Raw genomic sequence first — 24,709 nt, 5'->3', positions numbered from 1 at the left:
CTCTCTCTCTATATATATATATATATATATAATCTTCTGATTTATGGTGTTTTTAATGATAAAATTGATAGCTAACATGTTAGTAACATGATTTTTGTTTCACTTCCTGTCGCACCTATACCTCTTTTTTATTTTTTTAGGAGTCTAATGTGATTATTGATATGCTGTAAGGATCAATTATGTGCATTAGCAATTATTACTAATATTATGGCCAATTTCACCAATAAACTGGTAGAAATAAATGGTATGTTTTTCACTCAAAGATGTTAAAGACATCTAATGAACAGGCTTTAGACATATTCTGATATTTTAGTTCCTTCTAACTTCTCGTGTAAGAACCCAATTGGCTCTAACTGCTGTTACTGGTGTTGTTTTGTTTTTGGTTTTGAAGTTATATATTTTTTTTGTGTTTTTGCAAGGGTTTAATATTCAAAAAGAAATTGCACATAAGCTGATAAACTCACAAAAAATGAATATTCAGAGATTTCTATATGTAATGACAGCTGCAAACATGTAACTTTATTATTCATTGACATATGAAACCTTTACATTGACATGCATACCGGGATAGGAGGATTTTCAACTGCTGGTTCAATATTATGCTAAAAAGCAACTCTTGAAATCATCTGACTTCAAGAAATCTGCAATATATAACTGAGTGCCTGCTGCAATTGTGTTCTTTGTCTCCTTGCACCCTCTTAGAAATTTTATGATGAATTTTGAAGGCTTCCCTATCCAAAATCACACCTCCCTGATATTGGCGTCACCTGCTGCAATAATATCAAGAAATATATGGGCTGTGCAAATCTGGAAATCATGCCAATAGCCTCCCAATCATTGTTCACAAACACTTTTTCTATCTGACCCCAAAGACTGATAAAGAATTCTGCGAAATAGCCTCCAATCAGCACAATGATGACTTCTGGATGAAGCCAATCCTATAAGATATCCTCAGCTGGTATTTCACAACCTCAGGTAGCTTCGACAATGAAGAATGCACGTTCTCCAATGTCTAAGTCTCTGAAAATCTGCATGAAACCCTTGTCTCTCTACAAACTCCAAAGCTCACGATATTCAAGAGAAATAATCATCAAACATAATGAATCGAACTTCTCATTCCAAGGTTTATATAGTCTCCAAGAGAAGTTCGAACTTCTCCAAAAAGGCATTTAAAAAACATCTAAATGAAATAACATTTCATTAGCTCCATTACTTTAATAAATACCTTAGCTTAGGCTTTCATAAATTAATTGAATAATTGGCCCCTTCCAATGATGACTTGACCCTCAACTTTAAGTGAAATTATAAAATTAAATTATAACTTTATAATAAGCCATTTAATGATTTAATATTAATCTAGCCACTAAAATATTAATAACTCCCAAAACACTTAACATTCTAATATGTCGTCTGAAACGAGAGTCCATCCTACTTTTCCCCATGTGACCATATGCTCTTTCTAAAAATAGAAAGGTCCTTCTCAATCAACTTCTGACTTACTATAAATAGTAAGTGTAGCAAATGAAGTCCAAATGATGCCAAACCAAAGCATACTGAATCCTCGAGTAGATACCAACTGAAAAAGATCCTCTGTCCACACTCATTAGCCTACGAGGGTCAGAATTATAGGCTAATCTACCTGATATTGATGACTAATTAGAAGGGGACATCACAGTCCGCCCTCCCTGAAATTGCTTGTCCGCAAGCAATCTCAACTCGGGATGCTGCAAGATATCATCTCTTTCCCACGTAGCATCCTCAACCGGCAAATTTCTCCACTTAACCAAATATTCCCTGATGACCCTGTTTCTCAATCTACTCTCCCTGAAATCAATGATGGCCTCAGTTACTAATATCAACTTCCTCTCATCATCAAGAGGAGGTAGCACTGTGGATGGATTAACATGGTGTCCTATCGCCTTTTTGAGGCGTGACACATGGAAAACATTGTGCACCTTTGCATTTGCTGGTAGCTCTAGCTCATAGGCCACCTCTCCAACATGCCTGACAATCTTGAATGACCCATAATAATGCGGCTTGAGATTCTCTGCACCACTCTTCTTAAGGTTGGATTGCCTGTATGGCTGCAGCATCAAGTACACCATATCACCTACATCAAATGATCGCTCAACTCTCTTCTAATTTGCATATTGTTTTTGCTGGTTTTGTGCCTTTTGTATATTCTCTTTCAGTGATCTCACAATATCCTGACTCTCCTGAAGAAGAGCCCTGGCACTCAGCACTCTACTGTCACTCAACAACAAGTCCAGAAAGTTGGGTGCATCATACCCATACAAAGCCATGAATGGTGTCATCTGGATGGACATGTGATGAGTAGTATTATAACAGTACTCGCATAAATGCAACCCCTTCACGCATGCCCGCTATTGTCCAGCTATATAATCCGGAGGTAACCTTCCACCCATTTGTTTACACTCTCCATCTGACCATCACTCTGTTGGTGGTATCTCGTACTAGGGGTGAGCTCAGTACCACTAAGTCTAAACAGCTCCCGCCAAAAATTACTCATGAATCTGCTGTCCCTGTCACTAACTATGGTCCAAGGTAACCCATGAAGTCTGAAAACCTCCCAAAAGAAAAGATCTGCAACCTGAACTGCTGAACAAGTAGTTGAGATTGGAAAGAAATGGGCAAACTTCATAAGTCGATCAACAACCACATAAATACAATCTCTGTTGTGGACTCCAGGCAATCTAGTAATGAAGTCCATCGATAAACATTCCCGCTTCCTATCAAGAATGGGAAGTGGCTGAAGAAGTCCTACTGGATATGTATGTTCCTATTTGTTCTATTGAAGAACGTCCGATTTGAGCCCCTTCCAGGTAAAACGCTCCCTGATCTGCCTATATGTCTTATAACAACTGGGATGTCCTGCCATGGGAGAATCATACAAGGCCCTCAGAATCTTGTTCTTCATCTCTGATCCTGGTACAAGAAATACCCTCCCTTTGCAAATGATGAGATCATTTACAATGGAGTACCTATTGTCTTGCACTATACTGTCCATGATGCTAGAGGTCCACGAGTCCTTAGCATACTTTGCTGAAATCAAATGCCTCCAATCCTCCATAATCTCAATCATAGCGCTCAAAAGCGGCCTACGAGACAATGCATCAGCAACAATATTATTCTATCCTGACATAGGTGATGTCAAAGTCATACGCCTGCAGCGTACTAACCCACTTCTACTGGCGATCGTTCAAATTACGTTGCCCAAGGAAATGTTTCAAGCTATTGTGGTCCGTTTTGATGCTGAATTTAGAGCCCACCAAGTACTGCCTAAACTTGGCCAATGCGTGCATTATGGCCAACGTCTCCTTATCATATATACTATAGGTCCGCTTAGGCCCCCTCAACTTCCTGCTCTCAAAGGCAATGGGGTTCTTATCTTGCATGAGGACTGCACAAATTCCCTCATCAGATGCATCACACTGAAGCTCAAATGGCCTAGAGAAATCTAGTACAGCCAATACTGGACATGTGGTCATCAATTGTTTGAACTTCTCAAAACATTGTTGTGCCTGATCGATCCAAACAAAAGCCCCCTTCTTCATCAAGTCTATCAAAGGTGTTGTCTACTGAGAAAATCCCTTGACAAAGTGCCTATAAAAACCACATAAACCCATGAAGCCTCTAAGTTGCGTAAGATTCTCTGGAGAAGGCCAGTCCATAATATCTCGGACTTTATCTGGACCCATCCGCACCCTCTCAGCATTGATTATGTGCCCAAGATATAATAGCTCTGTCAAACCCAATGCACACTTGGACTCCTTGGCATACAAGGACTCCCTCTCTAAAATACCCAACACTGCATCCAAATGTGCTAGGTGTTCATGATGTCCTACTATATACCAAGATGTCATCAAAAAGTACAAGGACATATCTCCTCAACTGATGTTGGAATACCTGGTTCATAGTGGATTGAAATGTCGTTGGCGCATTGGTTAAGCCAAAAGGCATAACTAGAAATTCAAAATGTCCACAATGACATCGAAAAGTTGTCTTCTCTATGTCTTGCTCCCTCACCCGAATCTGATGATATCCTGACCTTAAATCAATCTTCGAGAAGAAGCAAGCACCATGTAACTCATCGATCAATTCATCGATGCATGGAATGGGGTATCTGTTCTTGATGGTCCTCTTATTCAAAGCCCAATAGTCTATGCACATTCGAAGAGTGCCATCTTTTTTCTTTACCAACACCACTGATGAAGCGAAAGGAAACTTACTTGGATGAATGTGGACCATGTCCAACAACTCCTTAATTGTTTTCTCAATTTCATATTTCATTTTCTTTGGATGCATGTAAGGTATAATCATGACGGCTTTGGCACCCTCCTCGAGCTCAATAATATGCTCAATACCCCTATCGATGGGGTCTACCTAATGGAATAGCACTAAACACCTTGGGGTGTTTAGTCAACAAGTCCTGTATATCAGGTGGATACTCAACCTTCTGCTGCTCTAACTATGTAGGCATTATTCTACATTCTGCTGCCCACTCCACCTAATCATGGCAAATTAATCTCTCCATCCTCCTGAAAGAGATCATCTGCAAGCTTGTGTCTGTTATTGCCTTGAGCAAATGTTTCTTCCCATTTGCTTCAAATCGTAACTCCATATGTTTCACATTAAGTGTAAGCTCCTCAATAGCATAAATCCATGTCATGCCAAGCACCACATCCATGTCTCCCATATTGACTACATAGAAATCAGCCTTAAATTCATAATCGCTCAAGCGCATAGGGAGATCGGAGATCATTCTATTACAAGTGAGTGCATAGCCATCAGCTACTCTAACACGCACTCCCTCAAACTCCTGTGTCTAAATCCCACGCCTTGCTACCAACTTCTCATCAATGAAGTTGTGCGTTGCACTTGCATCAAAAAGGGTGATGATCCACTGCCCTGCTAAATCTCCCTGCATCCTGAAAGTGCCCTCACGATGTAAGGAAATAATGCACATGGTAGTCCTCTTGCCTTCTGATTCATTTTCTGACACTTCTAAAGCCTTTTTTGACTTTGTATCCTCGTGGTCAGTCTGCTGGTCTGAAAAAACAGAATTGTCATCACGCTCATAAGTCCATTCCATTTGCTTGGCCTTGGCCTTAAGCCTCAAGGGACACTCATGCTCGGGTGTATAGGGTGCCTTACACCAAAAACATAACTTTTTCCTCCCCAAATCATTCAAATTCTCTTGATTCTTGCCCATTGGAAACTTATTCTTGAAATCTGATCGTTCTGCTCTCTTATAAGAAAATTTATTATCTTTGTTAGAAGTACAAAACTTAGGTGGAAACTCGCTTCCAGGTGCCACAAGCTCCATGCTACGTACCTTTTTCATGGCTTCCAACAAAGTGGGTGGATCAAATACCTTAATCCAACCTCTCAAAGGCTCCAACAATCCCTCCATGAACAATATGACAAGTCTCCTCTCCAAAATGCTAGGCACCATCTCTGCGAGCCTTTGGAATTCACCAATATAAGTCTCCAAGTTACCCACCTGTTTCAGCTGCGCTAACACTATGAAATACATCTCAGGATCTTTGCGATCAAATCGCTCTATCAGCCTATCAGTAAACTTTGCATAAGTGGTAATGTGATTATGGCCAAGGGTGACCAAACCATGGTACCACCATTCGTGAGCAGCTCCCTCTAAATGTAGTGTAGCACATCTGATGGCATCCTCTTCAGGCATCGGTCTCAATAACAGATAGTTATCTAGCTTTTGTACCCATGCTCTAGTTGTACACTTATCAGTCCCATCGAAATATGGCATTGTAATCTTACGAAGAGCTTGCTGGTAATTAGTTCGTGTTGGAGCATGATATTCATTTCTCCCACCATTTCTCCTACTCCTTTGATTCATGAACTGATCAAAGGTCCACTGTTCTCTCAAATCAGGAGGTAAGGTGGTATATTCTAAGTATGCCTATCGTGCTTCATCTCCAAAAGGTACAGGGGTAGCAACATGTGGTTGTTCTTCTCATGGAGTGAAGGTAGGGAAAAAAGGTCTAGAGGCTGATCCTCTAGTGAATGCATCATGCTGATTGACTGTCCTATCCCTTCCATTACCCTCCATATCATTGTTGCTATTATTCCCACAAACACCACTATTTTCTCCCGTATTGTTCTAATGATTTTGATTTTGATTAGCTTGTTGATCCATCTTTCCCAATAAGCATGGCATCATATTAAGCATGGTGTTGAATTTCCTTTCAATTCTTGCATCCTTGTCTTCCTCAACCATACTCGGGATTGTTTAGTCGGTATCCCTTTCCCTTAAAGCTTCTGAAAATTTATCTACATCTAGCACTTGTGGATTTTGGTACTGCTGTCTTCTTTGTTCCTTATTATAACACCTGATATCTCTTGCACTCATCAACACAGGATGGCAAGATGATAGCGCTGATACCACTGTAAGAACCCAACTGGCTCTAACTGCTATTACTGGTGTTGTTTTGTTTTTTCTTTTGAAGTTATATAATTTTTTGTGTTTTTGCAAGGATTTAATATTCAAAAAGCAAATGCACATAAGCTGATAAACTCACAAAAAATGAATATTTAGAGATTTTAATATGTAACGACAGCTGCAAACATGTAACTTTATTATTCCTTGACATATGAAACCTTTACATTGACATGCATACCCGGATGGGAGGATTTTCAACTGCTGGTCATCAAGGGTTTTTCAAGACTTACAGGCAGATTCGAGAGAGATTCTCTTGGAAAGGGTTGAAAAAAGATGTCTTGAAATATATCAGGGAATGCCATATTTGTCAGAAGAACAAGGATGAGCACACTGCACCCATCAGTTTATTGCAACCATTACTGATTTCCAGTCAGAAGTGGGAAAGCATTTCCATGGACTTCATCACAGGATTGCCTAAAGCCAGTGGGAAAGATTGTATCTATGTGGTGGTAGACAGATTAACAAAGTTTGCTCCTTTTTTTGCCATCACTAGCTCATTTACAGCAGCACAAGTTGTTGATGTGTTCTTTCATGAGGTGTTTAGGCTACATAGGCTGCCTAAAAACATCGCAAGTGATAGGGACAGCAAGTTCTTAAGCTCTTTTAGGCAGGAGATTTTCAGATTGTGTGGTACTATGCTTACCCCAAGCACAAGTTACCATCCACAAACAGATGGACAAACAGAGATAGTAAATAAGTGGTTGGAAGGCTACTTGAGAAACTATGTTTCAGAGCAGCAGAAGGTATGGGTAAGATGGCTACATCTTGGTGAATACTGCTATAATTCCACTCATCACATGTCCATCCGGATGTCTCCTTTCATGGCACTCTACGGTTACGAGGCCCCTAGCTTTTACCGACTTGGTGTTTGGAGATAGCAGAGCACCCCAAGCTAGGGATATGGTTCAACAGTGTCAAGATATTCTAAAGGCATTGAAGGACAACCTCCAGATTGCACAGAATCAGCAGAAGTTGTACGTTGATCAGCAGCGTATTGAGCATTCATTTGAGGTTGGTGATATGGTCTACTTGAGACTACAGCCCTTTAGACAGTCTACTCTTAAGAAGAGTGGAGCGGAAAAGCTTAAGCCACGTTTTTATGGATCATTCAAGGTCATCAGGAGAGTGGGAGCTGTGGCTTATGAGTTGGAGCTACCAGTGAGTAGCTGAGTACATAATGTCTTCCATGTGTCGCGCCTCAAAAAGGTGCTTGGGCACAATGTGATAGTCTCTTCTGATTTGCCTCCTTTGGATGAAGAGGGAGAATTGGTGCTAGTTCCTGAAGCAATCCTTGATGTTAGAGAACGATTTTAGAGGAGGACCATCAGAGAGTATTTGGTTAAGTGGAAAGACTTACCAGTTGAGGATGCTACATGGGAGAATGAGGAGATTTTACAGCATCCTGGCTTGCGATTGCTTGAGGGCAAGCAATTTTGGGAAGGGCAGACTATAATGTCCCCTTCTCAATGATGTTCATTCAGTGATCCAATGGCCTATTCTGGAGACCCGTAGGCTATTCGAAAAGGAGAATTAGCGTTTCCTACTTTTGTGGAGTTTACACGAGCTTTTTAGGGTTTGTCAAAAGGGAATTCTTCAGTTCTATTTATGTTTTCCTTCTGGGTTTTCAATGAGCTTCACGGTGGCATAACATGCATTTGATTCTTTGGTGAAATGTGAAATAACTATTTTTAGTAAGTTTGGGCAGGCTTGCAAAACTCGGCGACCCATTAGAAAACTCGCGAGTAATCGCGATCCCTAATGGCGCGCGAGTTAATCGCGGAAATACTCGACGCGATTTTTCCATATAGTCGCCGCGATTTTTTTGACAAATACTCGCCGTTAATCGCCAAAACCCGCCCGAAAACGCGGCACAAAACGCGAGAAAAATGCGACTTAAGTCGCAGGCAAAAAAAAAAACCTAAGTCTTTATTCCATTTCGCGCGACTCCGGAAGGCAAAAAACGCCAGGCGATTTCCAGTAGGGTTTGCATTTGCACGTGCGACCAGGTTTTTACTTGTTTATTCGTGATCTTTTTGTATTGTTTTATTTCGAATTCACAATCATTTTAAATTTTAATCGAATGACTGTGTAATACACAGTCATTTGAAATGACTGTGTAATACACAGTCATTCATTACACAGTCATTTGAAATGACTGTGTATTACACAGTCATCATTAGATTCATTACACAGTCACAATCATTTGGAAATGACTGTGTATTACACAGTCACAATCATTAGTAATTACAGTCATTTCAAATGACTGTGTAATACACAGTCACAGTCATTTGAAAATGACTGTGTATTACACAGTCACAGTCATTTCAAATGACTGTGTATTACACAGTCATCATTACACAGTCACAGTCATTTCAATTTTCAAATGACTGTGTAATACACAGTCATTTCAAATTTTCAAATGACTGTGTATTACACAGTCATCATTACAAATTTATAGAGTCACAGTCATTTCAAATTTTCAAATGACTGTGTATTACACAGTCATCATTACACAGTCACAGTCATTTCAATTTTCAAATGACTGTGTAATACACAGTCATTTCAAATTTTCAAATGACTGTGTATTACACAGTCATCATTACAAATTTACACAGTCACAGTCATTTCAAATTTCAATTTTCAAATGACTGTGTAATACACAGTCATTTCAAATTTTCAAATGACTGTGTATTACACAGTCATCATTACAAATTTACACAGTCACAATCATTTCAAATTTCAATTTTCAAATGACTGTGTAATACACAGTCATTTCAAATTTTCAAATGACTGTGTATTACACAGTCATCATTACACAGTCACAGTCATTTCAAATGACTGTGTATTACACAGTCATCATTACACAGTCACAGTCATTTGAAATGACTGTGTAATACACAGTCATTTTCAAATGACTGTGTAATACACAGTCATTTGAAAATGACTGTGTAATACACAGTCATTTCCAAATGACTGTGTATTACACAGTCATTTGAAAATGACTGTGTAATACACAGTCATTTGAAAATGACTGTGTAATACACAGTCATTTGGAAATGACTGTGTATTACACAGTCATTTCAAATGACTGATGACTGTGTAATACACAGTCATTTTCAAATGACTGATGACTGTGTAATACACGGTCATTTGAAATGACTATGTAATACATAGTCATTTTCAAATGACTGATGACTGTGTAATACATTAATCATTAATGTACATTGTAATTAATGACTGTGTATTACACAGTCAATTGTGAAATGACTGTGTAATACATACTCATAGTCATTTGAAATGACTGTCAACTGTGTAATGTCAATGTGTATTAAAGTATTTCATTTAAATTTAAATTTGAAGTTAAAAACTTAAAAAAATACACAACCAATTAAAAATTTTAATTTTAGATAGTCATCTATTAATAGATGACTGTAAATAAAATACAGTTATACAGTCATTGTAATTTTTGGATGTTCGTGATTTTTTTTGGTAACAATGTTATTTATCTCTAAATGTTGTCTCTCTTTTGCTAGGTTCTTTTCCACATCTTTTTGAAAGAAAATGGATTCAGCTTCTACAGTTAAAGTTGGTGGCAAAAAGAGAGACCCTTGTTGGAAACATGGGAGACCAGGTCCAAAACGAGGAGATTTTTTTGCAACCATTGCAAAAAAATTGTAAAAGGTGGCATTAATAGGTTCAAATATCACCTTGCAAAAATTCAATGCTGAGATACCACAAGCTGTACGGAATGTACTGAAGAGGCTACGAGAGATGCAATAGCAGCGCTTGAAGCATATGATCAAAGGAAGGCAACAAAAAAGAGAACAGCAGAGGCAATGGCAGCCCCAAGGGCAGATTTGAGTTCCATAGGGTCACATACAGATGTGGGGACATCTGGTTCTTCCCTTGGGCCACGGATACGAGCAAAGGGAACTTTGGACAGCAACATGGAAAACTTCTTTATTACACATAACACTCCTGGTGCACAACCTGGATTGCTTGGCACTGCATGGAATAAAGAGGCTCACCAACAAGCCAAGGTGGCGTGTGCTAGATTTTTTATCTACAACGATGTTCCGTTCAATGCTATTTCTAGTCCATCTTGGGACCAATTGGTCACCGCGTTGACTGTGGCAGGTAAGGGGTTCAAGTCCCCAAGCCGTTACGAGGTAAGTGGACCGTTATTGCAGGATGAGGTCCAAAACACTCATGCATTAGTGGAAGAGCAAAGGACTATTTGGGAAAAGAATGGCTGCACCATTCTTTCTGATGGATGGACAGATGGTAGGAATAGGACACTCATCAACTTTCTAGTTGCTTCAGGAGGACAGTTAGTATTTTTAAAATCAATTGATGCCTCCAATGAAGTGAAGAATGCGGAGACCTTGTGCAACATGTTGGATGAGGTGGTGATGGATGTGGGAGTGCAGAATGTCATCCAAGTTGTGACTGATAATGCAGCTGCATATGTGGCAGCCGGCAAACTTCTAATGGCTAGACATCCGACATTATTTTGGAGCCCTTGTGCTGCCCATTGTCTTGACTTGCTCCTTGAGGACATAGGGAAACTAAGTTGGGTAAAGAAAGTGGTTGAAGATGGAAGGAATATCACCAAATACATCTACAATCACACATGGGTCCTGAATCTTATGAGAGAGCACACTGAAGGTAAGGATATTGTGCGGTCGGGGGTCACACACTTTGCTACCAATTTCCTCACCTTGCAGAGCATACTTGCTACATTGCCCAACCTGAAGCAGATGTTCGTGAGTGAAAGATGGTTGGGGAGTCCTTATGCTACAAAGCCTGAAGCAAAGAAGGTTGTGATTGCCATTTTTGATACTAATTTTGCCAAGATAGTGGAGATCATCAATGTAAGTTTTGAAACTTTAATTGATGATTTATTATTTAATTTTCTAATATTTCAATCTGCTGATTTTGTTAGATTTTTTATATCTAGGTGTCGGAACCGTTGGTGAGGGTGCTACGAATAGTGGATGGGGATCATAACTCCATGGGGTATCTATATGAGGCCATGGATAAGGCCAAAGAGGCAATTCAACACTTGTATGGGTCAAACAAGACCAAGTATGAACCCATATGGCGCATAATTGATCGGAGATGGAACCATCAACTCCACCAACATATTCATGCTGCTGCCTACTTCTTGAATCCCAAGTTTTTTTACTCTCCAAGTTTCAGAGCAGATGCAGAGGTTAGAATTGGCCTTGACACATGCATTCGGAGATTAGTTGATGATGAGATCCTTCGAGACCTGATACTTGATGAGTTGCAGAGTTATAAGAAGGCCTTAGGGGAATTGTTTTTTTCACCTGATTGCAAACGTAGGAGAGCCACCTTACGACCAGGTAAAAAAAAACATATGTTTAATTTTTACCATTTATTTCTCTCTTTAAGATTATTGAAATCTTTACAAGTTATAAATCACATTTTGTATCCTTGCAGATTTGTGGTGGGAAGATTATGGTGCCACAACGCCTAATCTTCAAAAGCTTGCCATCCGCATATTATCACAGCCTTGTAGTGCTTCTGGTTGTGAGCGCAACTGGAGTGTTTTTGAGAACATCCACACAAAAAAGCACAATAGGTTGACTCAACAACGCTTGAATGATCTTGTCTATGTGCGGTACAACATTCGATTACATGAGAAGAAGGTGCTAGGGCAAGATTCACATGAAGCACTTGACTTGGATGACATTGATCCATATGCAGCAAAATGGGTTGCTTCTCCTGATGATGTTGATAATGATTTGGATCCATTCCTTACTAATGAGCAGCTGAGTGAGTTGGAGAGGGCAGGAGAGGAATGGGATGCGGAAGTGGCAGCATGTGAGGAGGAGCAGGAGATTGATCATGCAGCAGAGGCACCTGTTAGTGTTGAGGATGTTGCCACTACTTCAGCACCACCCACCCAGCGGCCACAATCTGTTTTGAGCTTTAGTCGTGGACGCAATTTATGATTTCTTATTTTCATTGATACCAAACTTTGAACTTGATATGTAATCAGAATTTCAGAGGTTCTTGTTTTGTGGTCTATGACTCTATAACTCTATGAGTCTGTCACTATGATACGTTGATATGTATTGAACTCTTATTCATATGTTGCACTTGGTTTTTGGTTTATGCTATGATACTTGCATTTGTTGCTATGTATTACCAAAAAAAATTGATTTATATATCATGGAAATCATATATGTTATACAAATTTGGTGTAAATGTGTGTTTTTGAATTATATATAAAAAAAAATGTATTTTCAAATGTTCGATAAAGTTGCTGAGTTTTACCGAGTTTTTCGCCGAGTTTTGAAAATTTTTTGGCCTTGCCGAGTTATTGCAAAATCCGAGTTTTTCAAGCTTGAGTTTGGGTTTGGCTAACTGGATGGTATAGTTTTATCGAGCTTTCCAAGCTCTTTCTCTGGGTGCGAAGATGTAATGCCCCCTTCTTAGTGATGTGCATTCAATGGTCCATAGGCCTATTCCGGAGACCTATAGGCTATTTGGAAAGGAGAATTAGGGTTTCCAACTTTTGTGGAGTTCTGCACGAGCGTTCTAGGGTTTGTCAGGAGGGAATTCTTCAGTTCTGCTTATGGTTTCCTTCTGGGTTTTCCATGAACTCTAGGGTGGCATAGCATGCATTTGATTCTTTGGTGAAGTCAGAACTTACTATTTTTAGTAAGTTAGGGTTTGGTTGTTTGGTTGATGCGGTTCTACTGAGCTTTCCAAGCTCTTTCTCTAGGTGCGAAGATTATGTTTTTCGGAGCAGTATTTCTTGACTTACTATTTTTAGTAAGTGGTTGTGTTGAGCATTTCTCCTTTTAGCACTCTCGGATAGGGTTCTGACTCAGCACAGTTCAGTGGTCTTCATCGCACAGCTTCATCCTTGATTTTTGGTATTAATCAGTGTTGGAGTTATGAGTTATTTAATTAAATATTAATTCCTTATCCTAAGGTTTGATATTTAATTATTTTATTACTGATTAATCGTGTTTTGGGTGACTTAGGGAAAAGGATAAATATATGCTACTAATATCATTATTTCCCTTAGTCAGGTGGCGCTGAAAATGATTAAACATGTCATGTTCATATTGTTTTAATATTGCAAGTTGTTCACCTAGCAAAAGTTCGAACTTTGCCTAGGGAGTTGGAAATAAGTGGACGCCATTTTGAAGGGACATGTTTAATTAAATTCAAATGTGTTGGGTGCATTGGAGGACATGTAATTTGGGCGAATTTGTGTGCATTTGCATTTGAATTTGGTGGAGCAAGAAGTTATAAATAAGAGTCTTGGGCTCTCTTTTTGGGATATCTTATGAAATTGCATTGTTATGCTGCCGGATTGGCGACTGAAAATCTGAGCTTCGAAGTGTGGCTTCCTAGCTAAGTCTCAGTTTCGTACTTGCAAGATAGTACCTAGCTGTGTCCATGTATTCCCAATGTTGTTGGTGAGTGAGTTGCAGATTGTGGAGTGTTCTATTTGGGATTGGAGTGTTTTCTGGTTGCTGGTCGCGAGACTGCTGAAAGTGTATTTTGCTCACACCTCTTGACTAAGCAATTCCATCATTCTGGGTACCGGCTCATCCTTCCTACCAGTGGCAATGCATATTGTAAGTTTTTAGCATCTAATTTTGAGTGTGGATTTTTATATTGCAAATCGAACTTCCCAGGTTAGGCGTTGGGTTTTGTGAATGCATTGGGAAGTGTGCAAAATAAATATGGGTGTTTCAATGGCTTTCCTTGGGTTTGTTTTCATTGTAGCGGGTATAGAAATTATTTAGAACAGATTTTGGGTGAATTGGGTGAGTAATGAGAGAGTTATGAGCGTTTTAGTGAATCCATAGGCTGCTGGTTTTGCAATTCCAGCCTGCATATTTTGATGTTAGCAGAAATTTCATGTTCTTATTTGGATATTCAGCATTACTCTCTTCTCACATTATCTTGATTATTGTAAGGTTAAATAGAACTACTACTAACCAATTTTGGTTTGTAACTCTCACCCCACTGAAAAGTGGAAGAGGCTGGCTTGCCGCCTATTTTCAAGTAAATTGTAATTCAGTCCTCCCACTACATAAGTGGTCGACTGATGTCTGAGTGTAATGGTCCTCCCGTTGCATAAGCAGTTGAGTTGAGATTTTTTTGTAATTTCAGTCCTCCCGTTGAAATATCGTGGTTGAGTGATTTGTGCCTTTGTATGTTTCTCTTGGCTGGTTCACCGCCAAGTTTCTTGCATTCCCGCTGGATAAGCGGAAGGGGCTGGCTTGCCACCCAAGCATTGTATTGTTTCCAGTTATTTGAAGCTAACGATCCCCTCAACACCCTATGCTCTCACCTTCCCACATTGGGCACTTAGTGATCAGAAAGTGGAAGGGTTGCATTTTCCAGCAAGTTTTCAGTTTATGCTTTCTAACCTTAACGGGTTATCTATTTGTGGATGATTATTATTGGCCTAAAAAACAAAAAAAATAACTGGGATATTACAGAAGATCCTGTTCTTCGGAGCAGTATTTCATGACTTACTATTTTTAGTAAGTGGCAGTTTGAGCATCGCTATTTTTGGTAGTCTTGGGCAGGGCCCTGATCCAGTTCAGTTCAATGGTTCTCATTGCTTAGTTTCATCCTTGATTTTTATGATAATCAGTATTGGAGTTATAAGATATTTAATTAAATATTATTTCCTTATCCTAAGGTTTAATATTTAATTATTTTATTACTGATTAATTTTATTGTGGGCGACTTAGGGAAAAATATATATATCTACTGTTAATATTATTATTTCTTAAGTCAGATGGCATTGAGAATAATATAACACTTCATATTTGCATAATTTTCTTAAGTTGCAAATCTTCACCTAGAAAAAGTTTGAACTTTTGCCTAGAAAGACTGGGTAAAGTGGGCGCCATGACTTGAGGAGACATGAAAATGAAATGAAGTGAGTTTCAAACAAATTTGGGTGCCATTTGCATTTGAATTTCAAAGGGAAAAATCTATAAATATAGGTGCTTGGCCTCTCATTTGGTTAGTTGGAGAATTTACACCGTTATGCTGCTGGAATGGTTAGTGATTTAACTTCGAAGTTGGAATAGCATCCTAGTTGCTTCAGTTTCGTACTTGAGATACAGTACTTAGCTGGATAGTTGATTTTGGGTGATGTTTTTGAAGAGTTTGATTCAATTTCGTTGTGGTTTTGGAGTGTCTTGTTTGATTCGGTTTCGTACTTGAGATACAGTACTTAGCTGGATAGTTGATTTTGGGTGACGTTTTTGAAGAGTTTGATTCAGTTTAATTGTGGTTTTGGAGTGTCTTGTTTGATTCAGTTTCGTACTTGAGATACAGTACTGGATAGTTGATTTTGGGTGACGTTTTTGAAGAGTTTTATTTAGTTTCATTGTGGTTTTGGAGTGTCTAGTTTGCTGCTGTGATTTTTTGGTGTTGCTTCACGTGGTGGCTGAAGCAATCTTCTGTTCATATCTCCCTGCCTGTTGATCATATCATTCTGGGTATTGGCTCTATCCAACCATACACCCTGGGCTATTAAACTCACCAATTTGCAAATTGGGACATAGTGATTTTGATTTTTAGCTACAAATCGAAATTTATAGTAGGGTCGTACCATTTGGGAAGTGCATCGATTTGCGTGCAACATGTTTGAAGCTTCGAAGTTGTTGGTTTGAGGTTTGGGATTGGTCGCCTATGCTCTATATATCTTTTGCATTTGTTTTGGTATGATTTCAATTAGTTTTGAGTGAGTTGTGAGTGTTTTGTTGTTTCCAGCAGTGCTGGACAGTGTGTTTCTAACTTGCAGAATTAGAATAGCAGTAGTGTTTTAGTGTTGTGTGATTTTGTCAGTGGATTGCTTGAGTTCAGCTTTAAGCTTCTTATCTAATATCATATCTCTATTTTTTAAGATTGTTTCAGTAGTACTGATCAATCATTCTTGTTGCATCTTATTTGTAATTCCCACTGTGCAAGTGGAAGAGGATGGCTTGGCCGCCTTCTATGTTTGTAATCAATAAATAATGTATGTCCTCCCACTGAAATACTGCAGTAGAGTTGATTTGTTGTAATAAGTCCTCCTGCTGAAATACTACGGTTGAGTTGATTTTGTCGAGTTAAGTCCTCCCGCTGAAATATTGTGGTTGAGTTGATTTGTTTGTGTGTTAGTGTTTCTACTTGGCTCGTTTACCGCCAAGTCTTCCAGTTTTCTATCTCGTTGAAAAGTGGAAGGGGCTGGCTTGCCGCCCTTATTGTAATCAATTTCAGTTTTCAAGCTCCTAACAATCCCCTCAGCACTGTATGCTCTCACCCTCCCAGGTTGGGCTCTCGGTGATCAAAAAGTGGAGGGTTACTGTTAGCATTATTGTGATTATTCTTCCTAACCTTAACGGGTGCATTGTAGTGTTTGATGTGTTTAAAATTTAAAAAATTTAAGGAGAATATTACATGGTCGTACATTTCCAGCCAACCCTAGGGCAATGTGCAACATTTTCAGTGGTGATTTGATGGGGTTGTGTTGATGTGTCTTTTGTACACGACCAAACACAGAATAAAATACCTAAAGGTACCTTATCCTCTCTTGAATAAAGCTTCCCCGAATGCTGAAGATCTCACAGAAGGATCAATCGGAGTAGCTCCAAGGTTTTGATTGTAGGTTCTCTATGTGTGGATAAGCTCTTGCGGTATGATGTGATTTTGCTGGAATCACAGGGGGACTTACATTCGATGACCTAAGCGTCTGATTTGCTTTGGATATCACTGGAACGTGGGTCTTTACTGATCCTTGATTTTTGAAAAAGGGAAAAGGATAAGGGTTGGAGAAGGATCTAATTTTAACACTAAGAATGTAGGAGAAATGGATGACCTTTGATGAAACTTTAACTAAGTCTTGCTTTGACATGCTAGGATCATCTCCACAAGGTTAGTGCAATCTTCTAAGGAAAGCTTTATGATGTTCAAATCACCGCTACAAGCATAGACACCGTCAGGTTGATGCATAGCAATGAAGAAGCGATAATTGAAGTTAAGCTTAAGCTGAATGATTTCAGTTGACTACACAAGGCAAGTTTGCAATCAACAAACCGCTAGTAGTATGGATATACAAATTTCACCATTGATCATACAAATTTCTTCCATTCATCTAATAACATGAAATTAAATTTGAGAAGTATAGAGACCATGCAAATTGTAGAATCGACACATAGTATTCACCATTCCTTCAATGAAGTTTACATGTCTTTTGCAACAATCTTTGCCTTCTCTTTCTACTCTACTCTAAAATGCTATCTACTATTGAGCTACTAATTATTGACCATCTCTGTTTTGCTAACTCCTAACTATTCTTTGACTATTAACCCTTACAAATGAGGAGCCAAGGCTTTATATATAGAGCCCTTTACAAATTGACGTCTCTGATTGACTTAGAATCAATGGCTAGGATTAAAGGATAGAAACCCTAATTAGTGTTTGTTAAAACAAACTTCCTTAGCCAATGAGAAAATTACATTCTAGGAGTGAGGACCAATAGGATGCAAGGGTAGGTTCACCGAAGTTTGTGTCGTCCCCGATGAGTCAGGTACATTGAATCTGGACATGCTGAGGTGGACCAATCCAACTGGAGGAAAAATGGCTGGGATGCCACCTTGTCTGACGTTTGTGTCTTGGTTAATCTTTTTTCTGTCTTTTGACGCGATGATTAATATACCTCCTTGACTCCCATATGCTTGATGAGGCTTCCTCATTGTCAAGTGTTCTTTCTCTAGTAGCATACCTTGCCTTGAAGTGTCATTCTTCTCTATCATCATGTGGTTTCTTCATGTGGTAGAATGAGGTCTTGAGGCTAGCTTTCAACTCCTCGAACACTTGAAGTCTTCCAACACTTCAAAATACCTTGATTCCTCCTTTATGCATTTGGAACGTCCTTGATGATGATGGGCTTGGAATAGGTCATCCTTGTCCTGGCCTGATTTTCTTCCACCTACAAAACAAACCAAAAGATGATTAAGTACACATGATATATTTATCTCACATAGCATTTTCTACCTTAAATCATCAACAAAAGGCATTAGAATGAAATTTGCTCAAGATCCTCGCCAAGGACAGGCCTATAAGAATTTCGCTCTAGACCCTTTGGAAGGGTCCAGAGCGAAATTTGCATTTTAGCTCAAATTTCATCATCTCCTTGCCTTGAACTTCTCTTGACCTTTGAATCGCTTTCTCTTGAAGACATCATTGATTTGACCTCCAAAAAGACCAAAAAAGAGGATTTCGCTTTGGACCTTGGCCAAGGATAGGACCTATAAGGAATTTCGCTCTAGACCCTTTGGAAGGGTCAAGAGCGAAATTTGCATTTTAGGACAATATCTTCACATTTTGTGACCACAACTTGATCAAATGCATGCCTAAGGATGCCTCTAATCTCAATCAACACTAGGTTTGATGTAAAATTGGGAGCAAAATAGAGGTTTTAAGGATTTCGCTTTGGACCCTTTGGAAGGGTCAGGAGCGAAATTCTTCCTTAGGCTCAAATTCTATCATTTCCTTACTCCAAGTTGCCTCCCAAGACAAGCACATGCTAGCAACTTTATGCTCAAATTCGCTCTGCCCTTGATGTAAGGGATGGGACCTAGGAGGACATTATGCATTCAACCAAGGTTTGATTTAGCAACATGAAGTGCGACTAGATAGTACACAAAAAACACCCCAGGAATGATCTAAATTAACCCTAATCACTCAATTGACCAAACCTCTTGAGGAGATCCACCTGACTCAAGCAGAGCCTGCTAGCTAGCAACTTTATGCTCAAATTCACTCTGCCCTTGATGTAAGGGATGGGACCTAGGAGGACATTATGCATTCAACCAAGGTTTGATTTAGCAACATGAAGTGCGACCAGATAGTACACAAAAAACACCCCAGGAATTATCTAAATTAACCCTAATCACTCAATTGACCAGACCTCACTCAAGCAGAGCCTGCTACCCTAATGAGCCCCTTGGCAACCCTTCAAATGCAAAAGGTCAATAGACAAGAACCTAAAAGACCTAAAAAGCAAACCCTAGAAAGCAGAAAGTAGGGGTCCCCATTTGCAATGGGGCGATGTTTGAATACGTCACAATAGGTTGTTGAGTTGGGGGTCTGATCATCTATCCTCTAGCATTCATTTGCCGCCGGTTTGGAGTTGTTTGGTGGAGTTTTGAGTGAGTTGTGTGCATTTCATTGTTGCTGGTTTGTTTTTGGTGTTGTTGATAGTTTCATTTCGGTTTTGATTAAGTGTGTATTTGGGTTGCAATTTCAGTGTTATTTATTTTAATCTCTAGTAGAACTTTCCTTGTATTAGAGTTGATAATTCTCTTGTTCTGATAGTAGTTGCAGGATTCATTATTGTAAGATTGTTTCAGTAGTACTGATCAATCCCTTTGCTGCAATTTACTTGTATCCTTGCATAAGTGGAAGAGACTGGCCATGCCGCCTATCTTTGTTTGTAATGTTGTCCTCCCGGTGAATAAGCGGTGGAGTTGATAGTAATCTTCATTTCCAGTCCTCCCGCTGCATAAGCAGTAGAGTGATTGTTGTTTTAGTTGTTTGGTTTGTTCCTAGCTAGTTTACTGCCAGGAAGTTTCAGAATTTCCATCACCCACTGTATAAGCAGAAGGGGTTGGCTTGCCACCCAAGTATTGCACTAATTTTCAGTATTTTGCAACTAACAATCCCCTCAACACTGTATGCTCTCACCTTCCCAGATTGGGCACTTGGTGATTAGAAAGTGAAAGGGTTGCAATTTTTCAGAATTATTGTATTTTCATTGCTAACCCTAACGGGTCCTTTTTTTGTTGTAAATTGCTAAATTTCAAAAAAAAATTGTGGGGATTTTATAGTGGTATCAGAGTTGGTTATCCCGCCAGCCTGTGTAGTCAAATTTTCCCATGAGTGAGAAAGACATCAGATACTACAACAAAGAGCAGAAAAGACAACAGTATTAGATTCCATCTGTTCCGGTAGAAGAGACATTTTCAGAGGTTTTGAGAAACAGAGAGATAGCAGCTGATTCAGTTGATCTCATGGCAGAAAGAACATCAGATTCTAATGGGGCCATAGAGAGCTGAAAAGAAGTTTCATACCATGTTGGACATGATGTCCCAGTTGTTGGCAAAACTAAATCAGAATACTGGTGGAATTCCTAATCAAAACACTAATGAAAATAATGCCAGCACCTCTAATAATTCTAGAGGAAATGGGAATGGAAGTAACCAGAGTAACAACAATGGTGGAACCCCCATTGGGTCTGTTTCAAGACCTTTGCAACCCATCTTCCTTCCTAAGGAAGCACCGCTACCTGAAGTTGAGGTTCCAATTGCCAATGAGATAAGAGCTGGCTACATGGAGTATGCCTGGCTTCCAGCGGAGATTCGGAACATTCTTACCCTTGATCAATACATGAACCAGAAGAAGAGAAGGGATGGAAGATATGACAACCGTTATTCCTCTCCGAGAGACTATCAATAAGGTCTTGGAAAGGAGACTCTAGCTCATTTTGATGGGAGGAATAAGTGTTCGACGAGAGCATGTGTTCAGAAGTTGGACAACTATTTGTCCTTGAGGCTAATGCCAAAAGAAGATGCCATCAAGTTTGCTACCTTGCACTTGGATGGGGTTGCTCACAAGTGGTGGTATATTGGGTTGGTTACCCTTGGCCATGTTGTGACGTTTTCACACATCGCCCCATTGCAAATGGAGACCCCCTTCTTTTTAGGCCCTCCCAGTCTTTTGGCTTGCGTTTTTGGGGTCTTTTCGCAGCACTCTCATCAGTCTCTCTACTTTGCAGTTGCAGGTGTTCGAGGGTCATTTGGGTTTAATTTGCTTTTCGTTTGAGCGAGTTTGGTGAAGTTTAGGGAGTGTTTTGTCCTTTTTTAGGGTTTTTGCCTTTTGTCCTAGATTTTAGGGGTTTCTGTTAGGTCTTTGGAAAAACTAAACATACGATTGGAATCAGGACCCCTCAAGGAACCTCCCAGTAAAATTTGAGCCAGAACAGAGCAACTTTCTATTTTTAGAAAATCCCTATTGTTTAGGGATTTTTTCAGAGTCCCAGAATGTCGTCATTTTGCCAAAAATCAAACTTACTATTTTTAGTAATTTCTATTTTTAGTAAGTTCTTTTCTGACCTATTTTGCCCAAACCTTGACATTTTGAAACACTTACTATTTGGGAAAATCTATTTTTGGCAAGATCTTCACAGGAAAACACTAAAAGTTGAATATCTCCAAAGACGCTGAAGACTGAACGTTCTTGAAGACCATTTCTAAATCTGGAAGAGTCAGAAGGTAGACAAGTTGGATCAAAAAAAATGGTTAAGTTTGGAACTCCTATTCCAGAAGAGGAGAGCATGCAAAATCATCCAAGTCCAGAAATTCACATCAATCCACCAATGTCATCCTGATCTGAAAATGGCCTGAAATTTGACTGTCTGAAAACTTGAAAGATCTTCCAAAATCCAAAATTTGCATTGTGATTCCTATGGACCTAAAACCACTCTCAAACATCCTGACAATATATATGAAATATAACTTAAAGTATAAGTCCTTTCTTATACTTAAATGTTATATTTCATATATATATCCTGACGAAGAGCCTGGAACTTGTGAAAAGCATCAAAATCCTCCATGCATGAAGAATTCTGCCCAAGGAAATGATTGGGCGCCAAACTGAGGCAGGCAAGGACAGATGGAAAATTCCATGAATCCATGGCATAAGCAAAACTCCGCCCAAGTATGTAGTTGGGCACCAAAATGGGTCAAGCAAGGACAGACGAAAAAATCCATGAATCCTTGGCTAAGTGTGATTTGCGCCAGGACATGAGGAAGGGCGCCAAAATGGGATTCCCATGGATAGAAGGAAAATTCCATGAATCCTTGGCCAGATGAAAAACCCGCCCGAATGTGTACTTAGGCGCCAAACTGGACATTCCATGGAAGGCATGGAAGATGAAAAAATTCCAAGGCACAGTGAATTCGACGCCCAAGTTAATAAGTTGAAATTTTTGCATAAGGCATGGAATCCAAGGGGTCAAGGAGGACTAGAAAATAAAATTCCCCTCGGGCAAATTTTTTAATTTGCTATTTTTAGACACCGGAATCATCGCAGAATTCTCCATCCAATGAACCTGGCTCCTAAATTTTAGGAGGATCCCTAAAAAATAGGGATGTTGAAAAGAAGACATGGACAATTCACAAAACAATGAATTCCTTCCTCAGGAGAAATTTCCGCCCCGCCTTGTGGAGGGCGCCAGAATAAAGAGTGCATGGAGAACAGGCAAATTGCAAGAGTCCTTGACCAAGGCATTTTAGCGCCCAAGTGAGAGGAGTAGCGCCAGATAGAGGGATGCAAGGAATCCATGGAATTGAAAGAATTCCCCAACAAGTGTAAAATGTCGCCTAGGAACACAGGAGTGCGCTAAAATGATCTTCTCATGGACAGTGCACAAAGAGATGAATTCCTTCATTGGGGAAGAATTGCACCCAAGAAGAAGAAATTCCAGGAAAGATGAAAAATTGACTAAGTGTTTGAAATTTCTTCCTTTAGGATATAGTTCTTGGAAATCATGAAAATTGGCTAAGGTATGAAGAATTTCCTTCCTCGGGGTAAGGAACAAATTTCTTTCCAAAGGAGAATTCCTCCACAACAAGAAATCACATCCAAGGATGAATTGAAGATAAAATTTCTAAGGCAAGGAAGGAATCAGGGATGAACTAAACAAGAAATTCCCCCCCCAAGGGAAAAATTTGAAAAATCCATTTGCAATTTTGCGGGCATCAAATCACATCCAAATTTCAAAATTTTTACAGATTTGGATTCGTAGGAGAATTCTCTTCCTCCTGGACTTGAAACCCTAATTTGTGCAAAATTCCTAAAAAATAGGAGATGTTGAAAAATCATTGAAAATCTTTTCTAGAGCAAGGCAAGTTCAAAAACTTCAAGAAAATACTTCCAGCGTCAGAGATTCTCCCTCTTGAAGTTTTTCTATCTCCAGGTTTTTTCCACCAAGTGGCAGCCGAGTCAACTGACGCTGAATTAATGAAGCATCTCTTTGCATGTAGTCGTCACATTTATGGCATTATAACAGATTCCTTCTGCATGCAGCCGTCACATTCAGAAGATGATGGTGCATTTATGGCATCATGGGCAATTTTTGCATGAGGGTACATTCATTGCATAGTGGGCACTTCTGGGATGTAATTAATTGTAATGGGATGGAATTAATTGTATATGGGCATGATGGGGTTATTAACTGCAGATTCCCACCTTGTTGCATCTTGAGTGGAGAATCTTTTAGAGAAAACCCTAATTAGGGTTTTGCATGTAGCCAGGGCTTGAAGCTTATATAAAGGGGTGACCCCCCTCATTTGTAAAAGGGGGGAGACTTGTATGAAATTGTTGCGATAAGTTTTGGGATAATAACAATGAAACATTGTTCTCTGATGGTGTCCACTTAAGTTATTTTTTCAAGACTTGCATGGTTTCACCTTCCTCACTTAGATTAGAAATAGTAAAGTGCTTTGATTTCAATAGAGAATGTAATGGTGTCTGATGAATTTCCATTGTTCATACTTTTTGCATCTTGCTGATTGTAAGTTGCAGTGTAAAGTTAGTCTGAGCCCCCTAAATTTGTGTTGAGTTTGATTGTGGATAGTCGTTTGGATTGCGCCGTTTTTGGGTATTCAAATGTACTTTCTCGATTTGAAAATCCTCTACCATCCCCAAAAGATTGCACCGGTTAGTTGATCTTAGCGAAGCAAAGCTTGGTTTATTTGGAATTTGTCCACCAAAGCACTATTCATTGTTATCACTTCCCTTAGGAGTAGATTTAGATCCTTCTAAACCCTTTCCCTTTTCTTTCAGTTCATTTTAGTCCGTTCGAAGCAGCAACATCGCAGAATTGCCATATCCGATGATGGAGTTCCAGCCACAACAAAGAAGTGAAAGAATGATGCAAACGTAAGGCCCCTTGGATTACCAGCAATCACATCAGCCAACTGAGTCGTGTCCACGCATTGAAGGAACTTTGGAGTCGATTGTTTGAACTTCTTGCAATCTTAGCATGCAATCGAACTTTGATCAAGAGAGAGTGAAGTGACCGTTAGGCAACTTTATTATGTGTTCGACGCTGTCATAAAAAGCACGTCAATAGGCCATAGCTCGATTAATACC

The 24,709-nt window shown here is 39.4% G+C and overlaps 1 protein-coding gene across 2 annotated transcripts in view; it reads left to right on the top strand.

The window, feature by feature from the left end:
* The window catches only part of LOC131067765 (protein LPA3), a 268,122-nt gene that overhangs the window by 202,854 nt on the left and 40,559 nt on the right, over positions 1 to 24,709 (top strand). The window lies entirely within an intron of this gene.

Source organism: Cryptomeria japonica, chromosome 5 (assembly GCF_030272615.1).
Source record: "Cryptomeria japonica chromosome 5, Sugi_1.0, whole genome shotgun sequence".
Classification (NCBI taxonomy): domain Eukaryota; kingdom Viridiplantae; phylum Streptophyta; class Pinopsida; order Cupressales; family Cupressaceae; genus Cryptomeria; species Cryptomeria japonica.
Note: the sequence above shows the minus strand (reverse complement) of the source record. Positions and strands in the feature narration are given on the sequence as shown.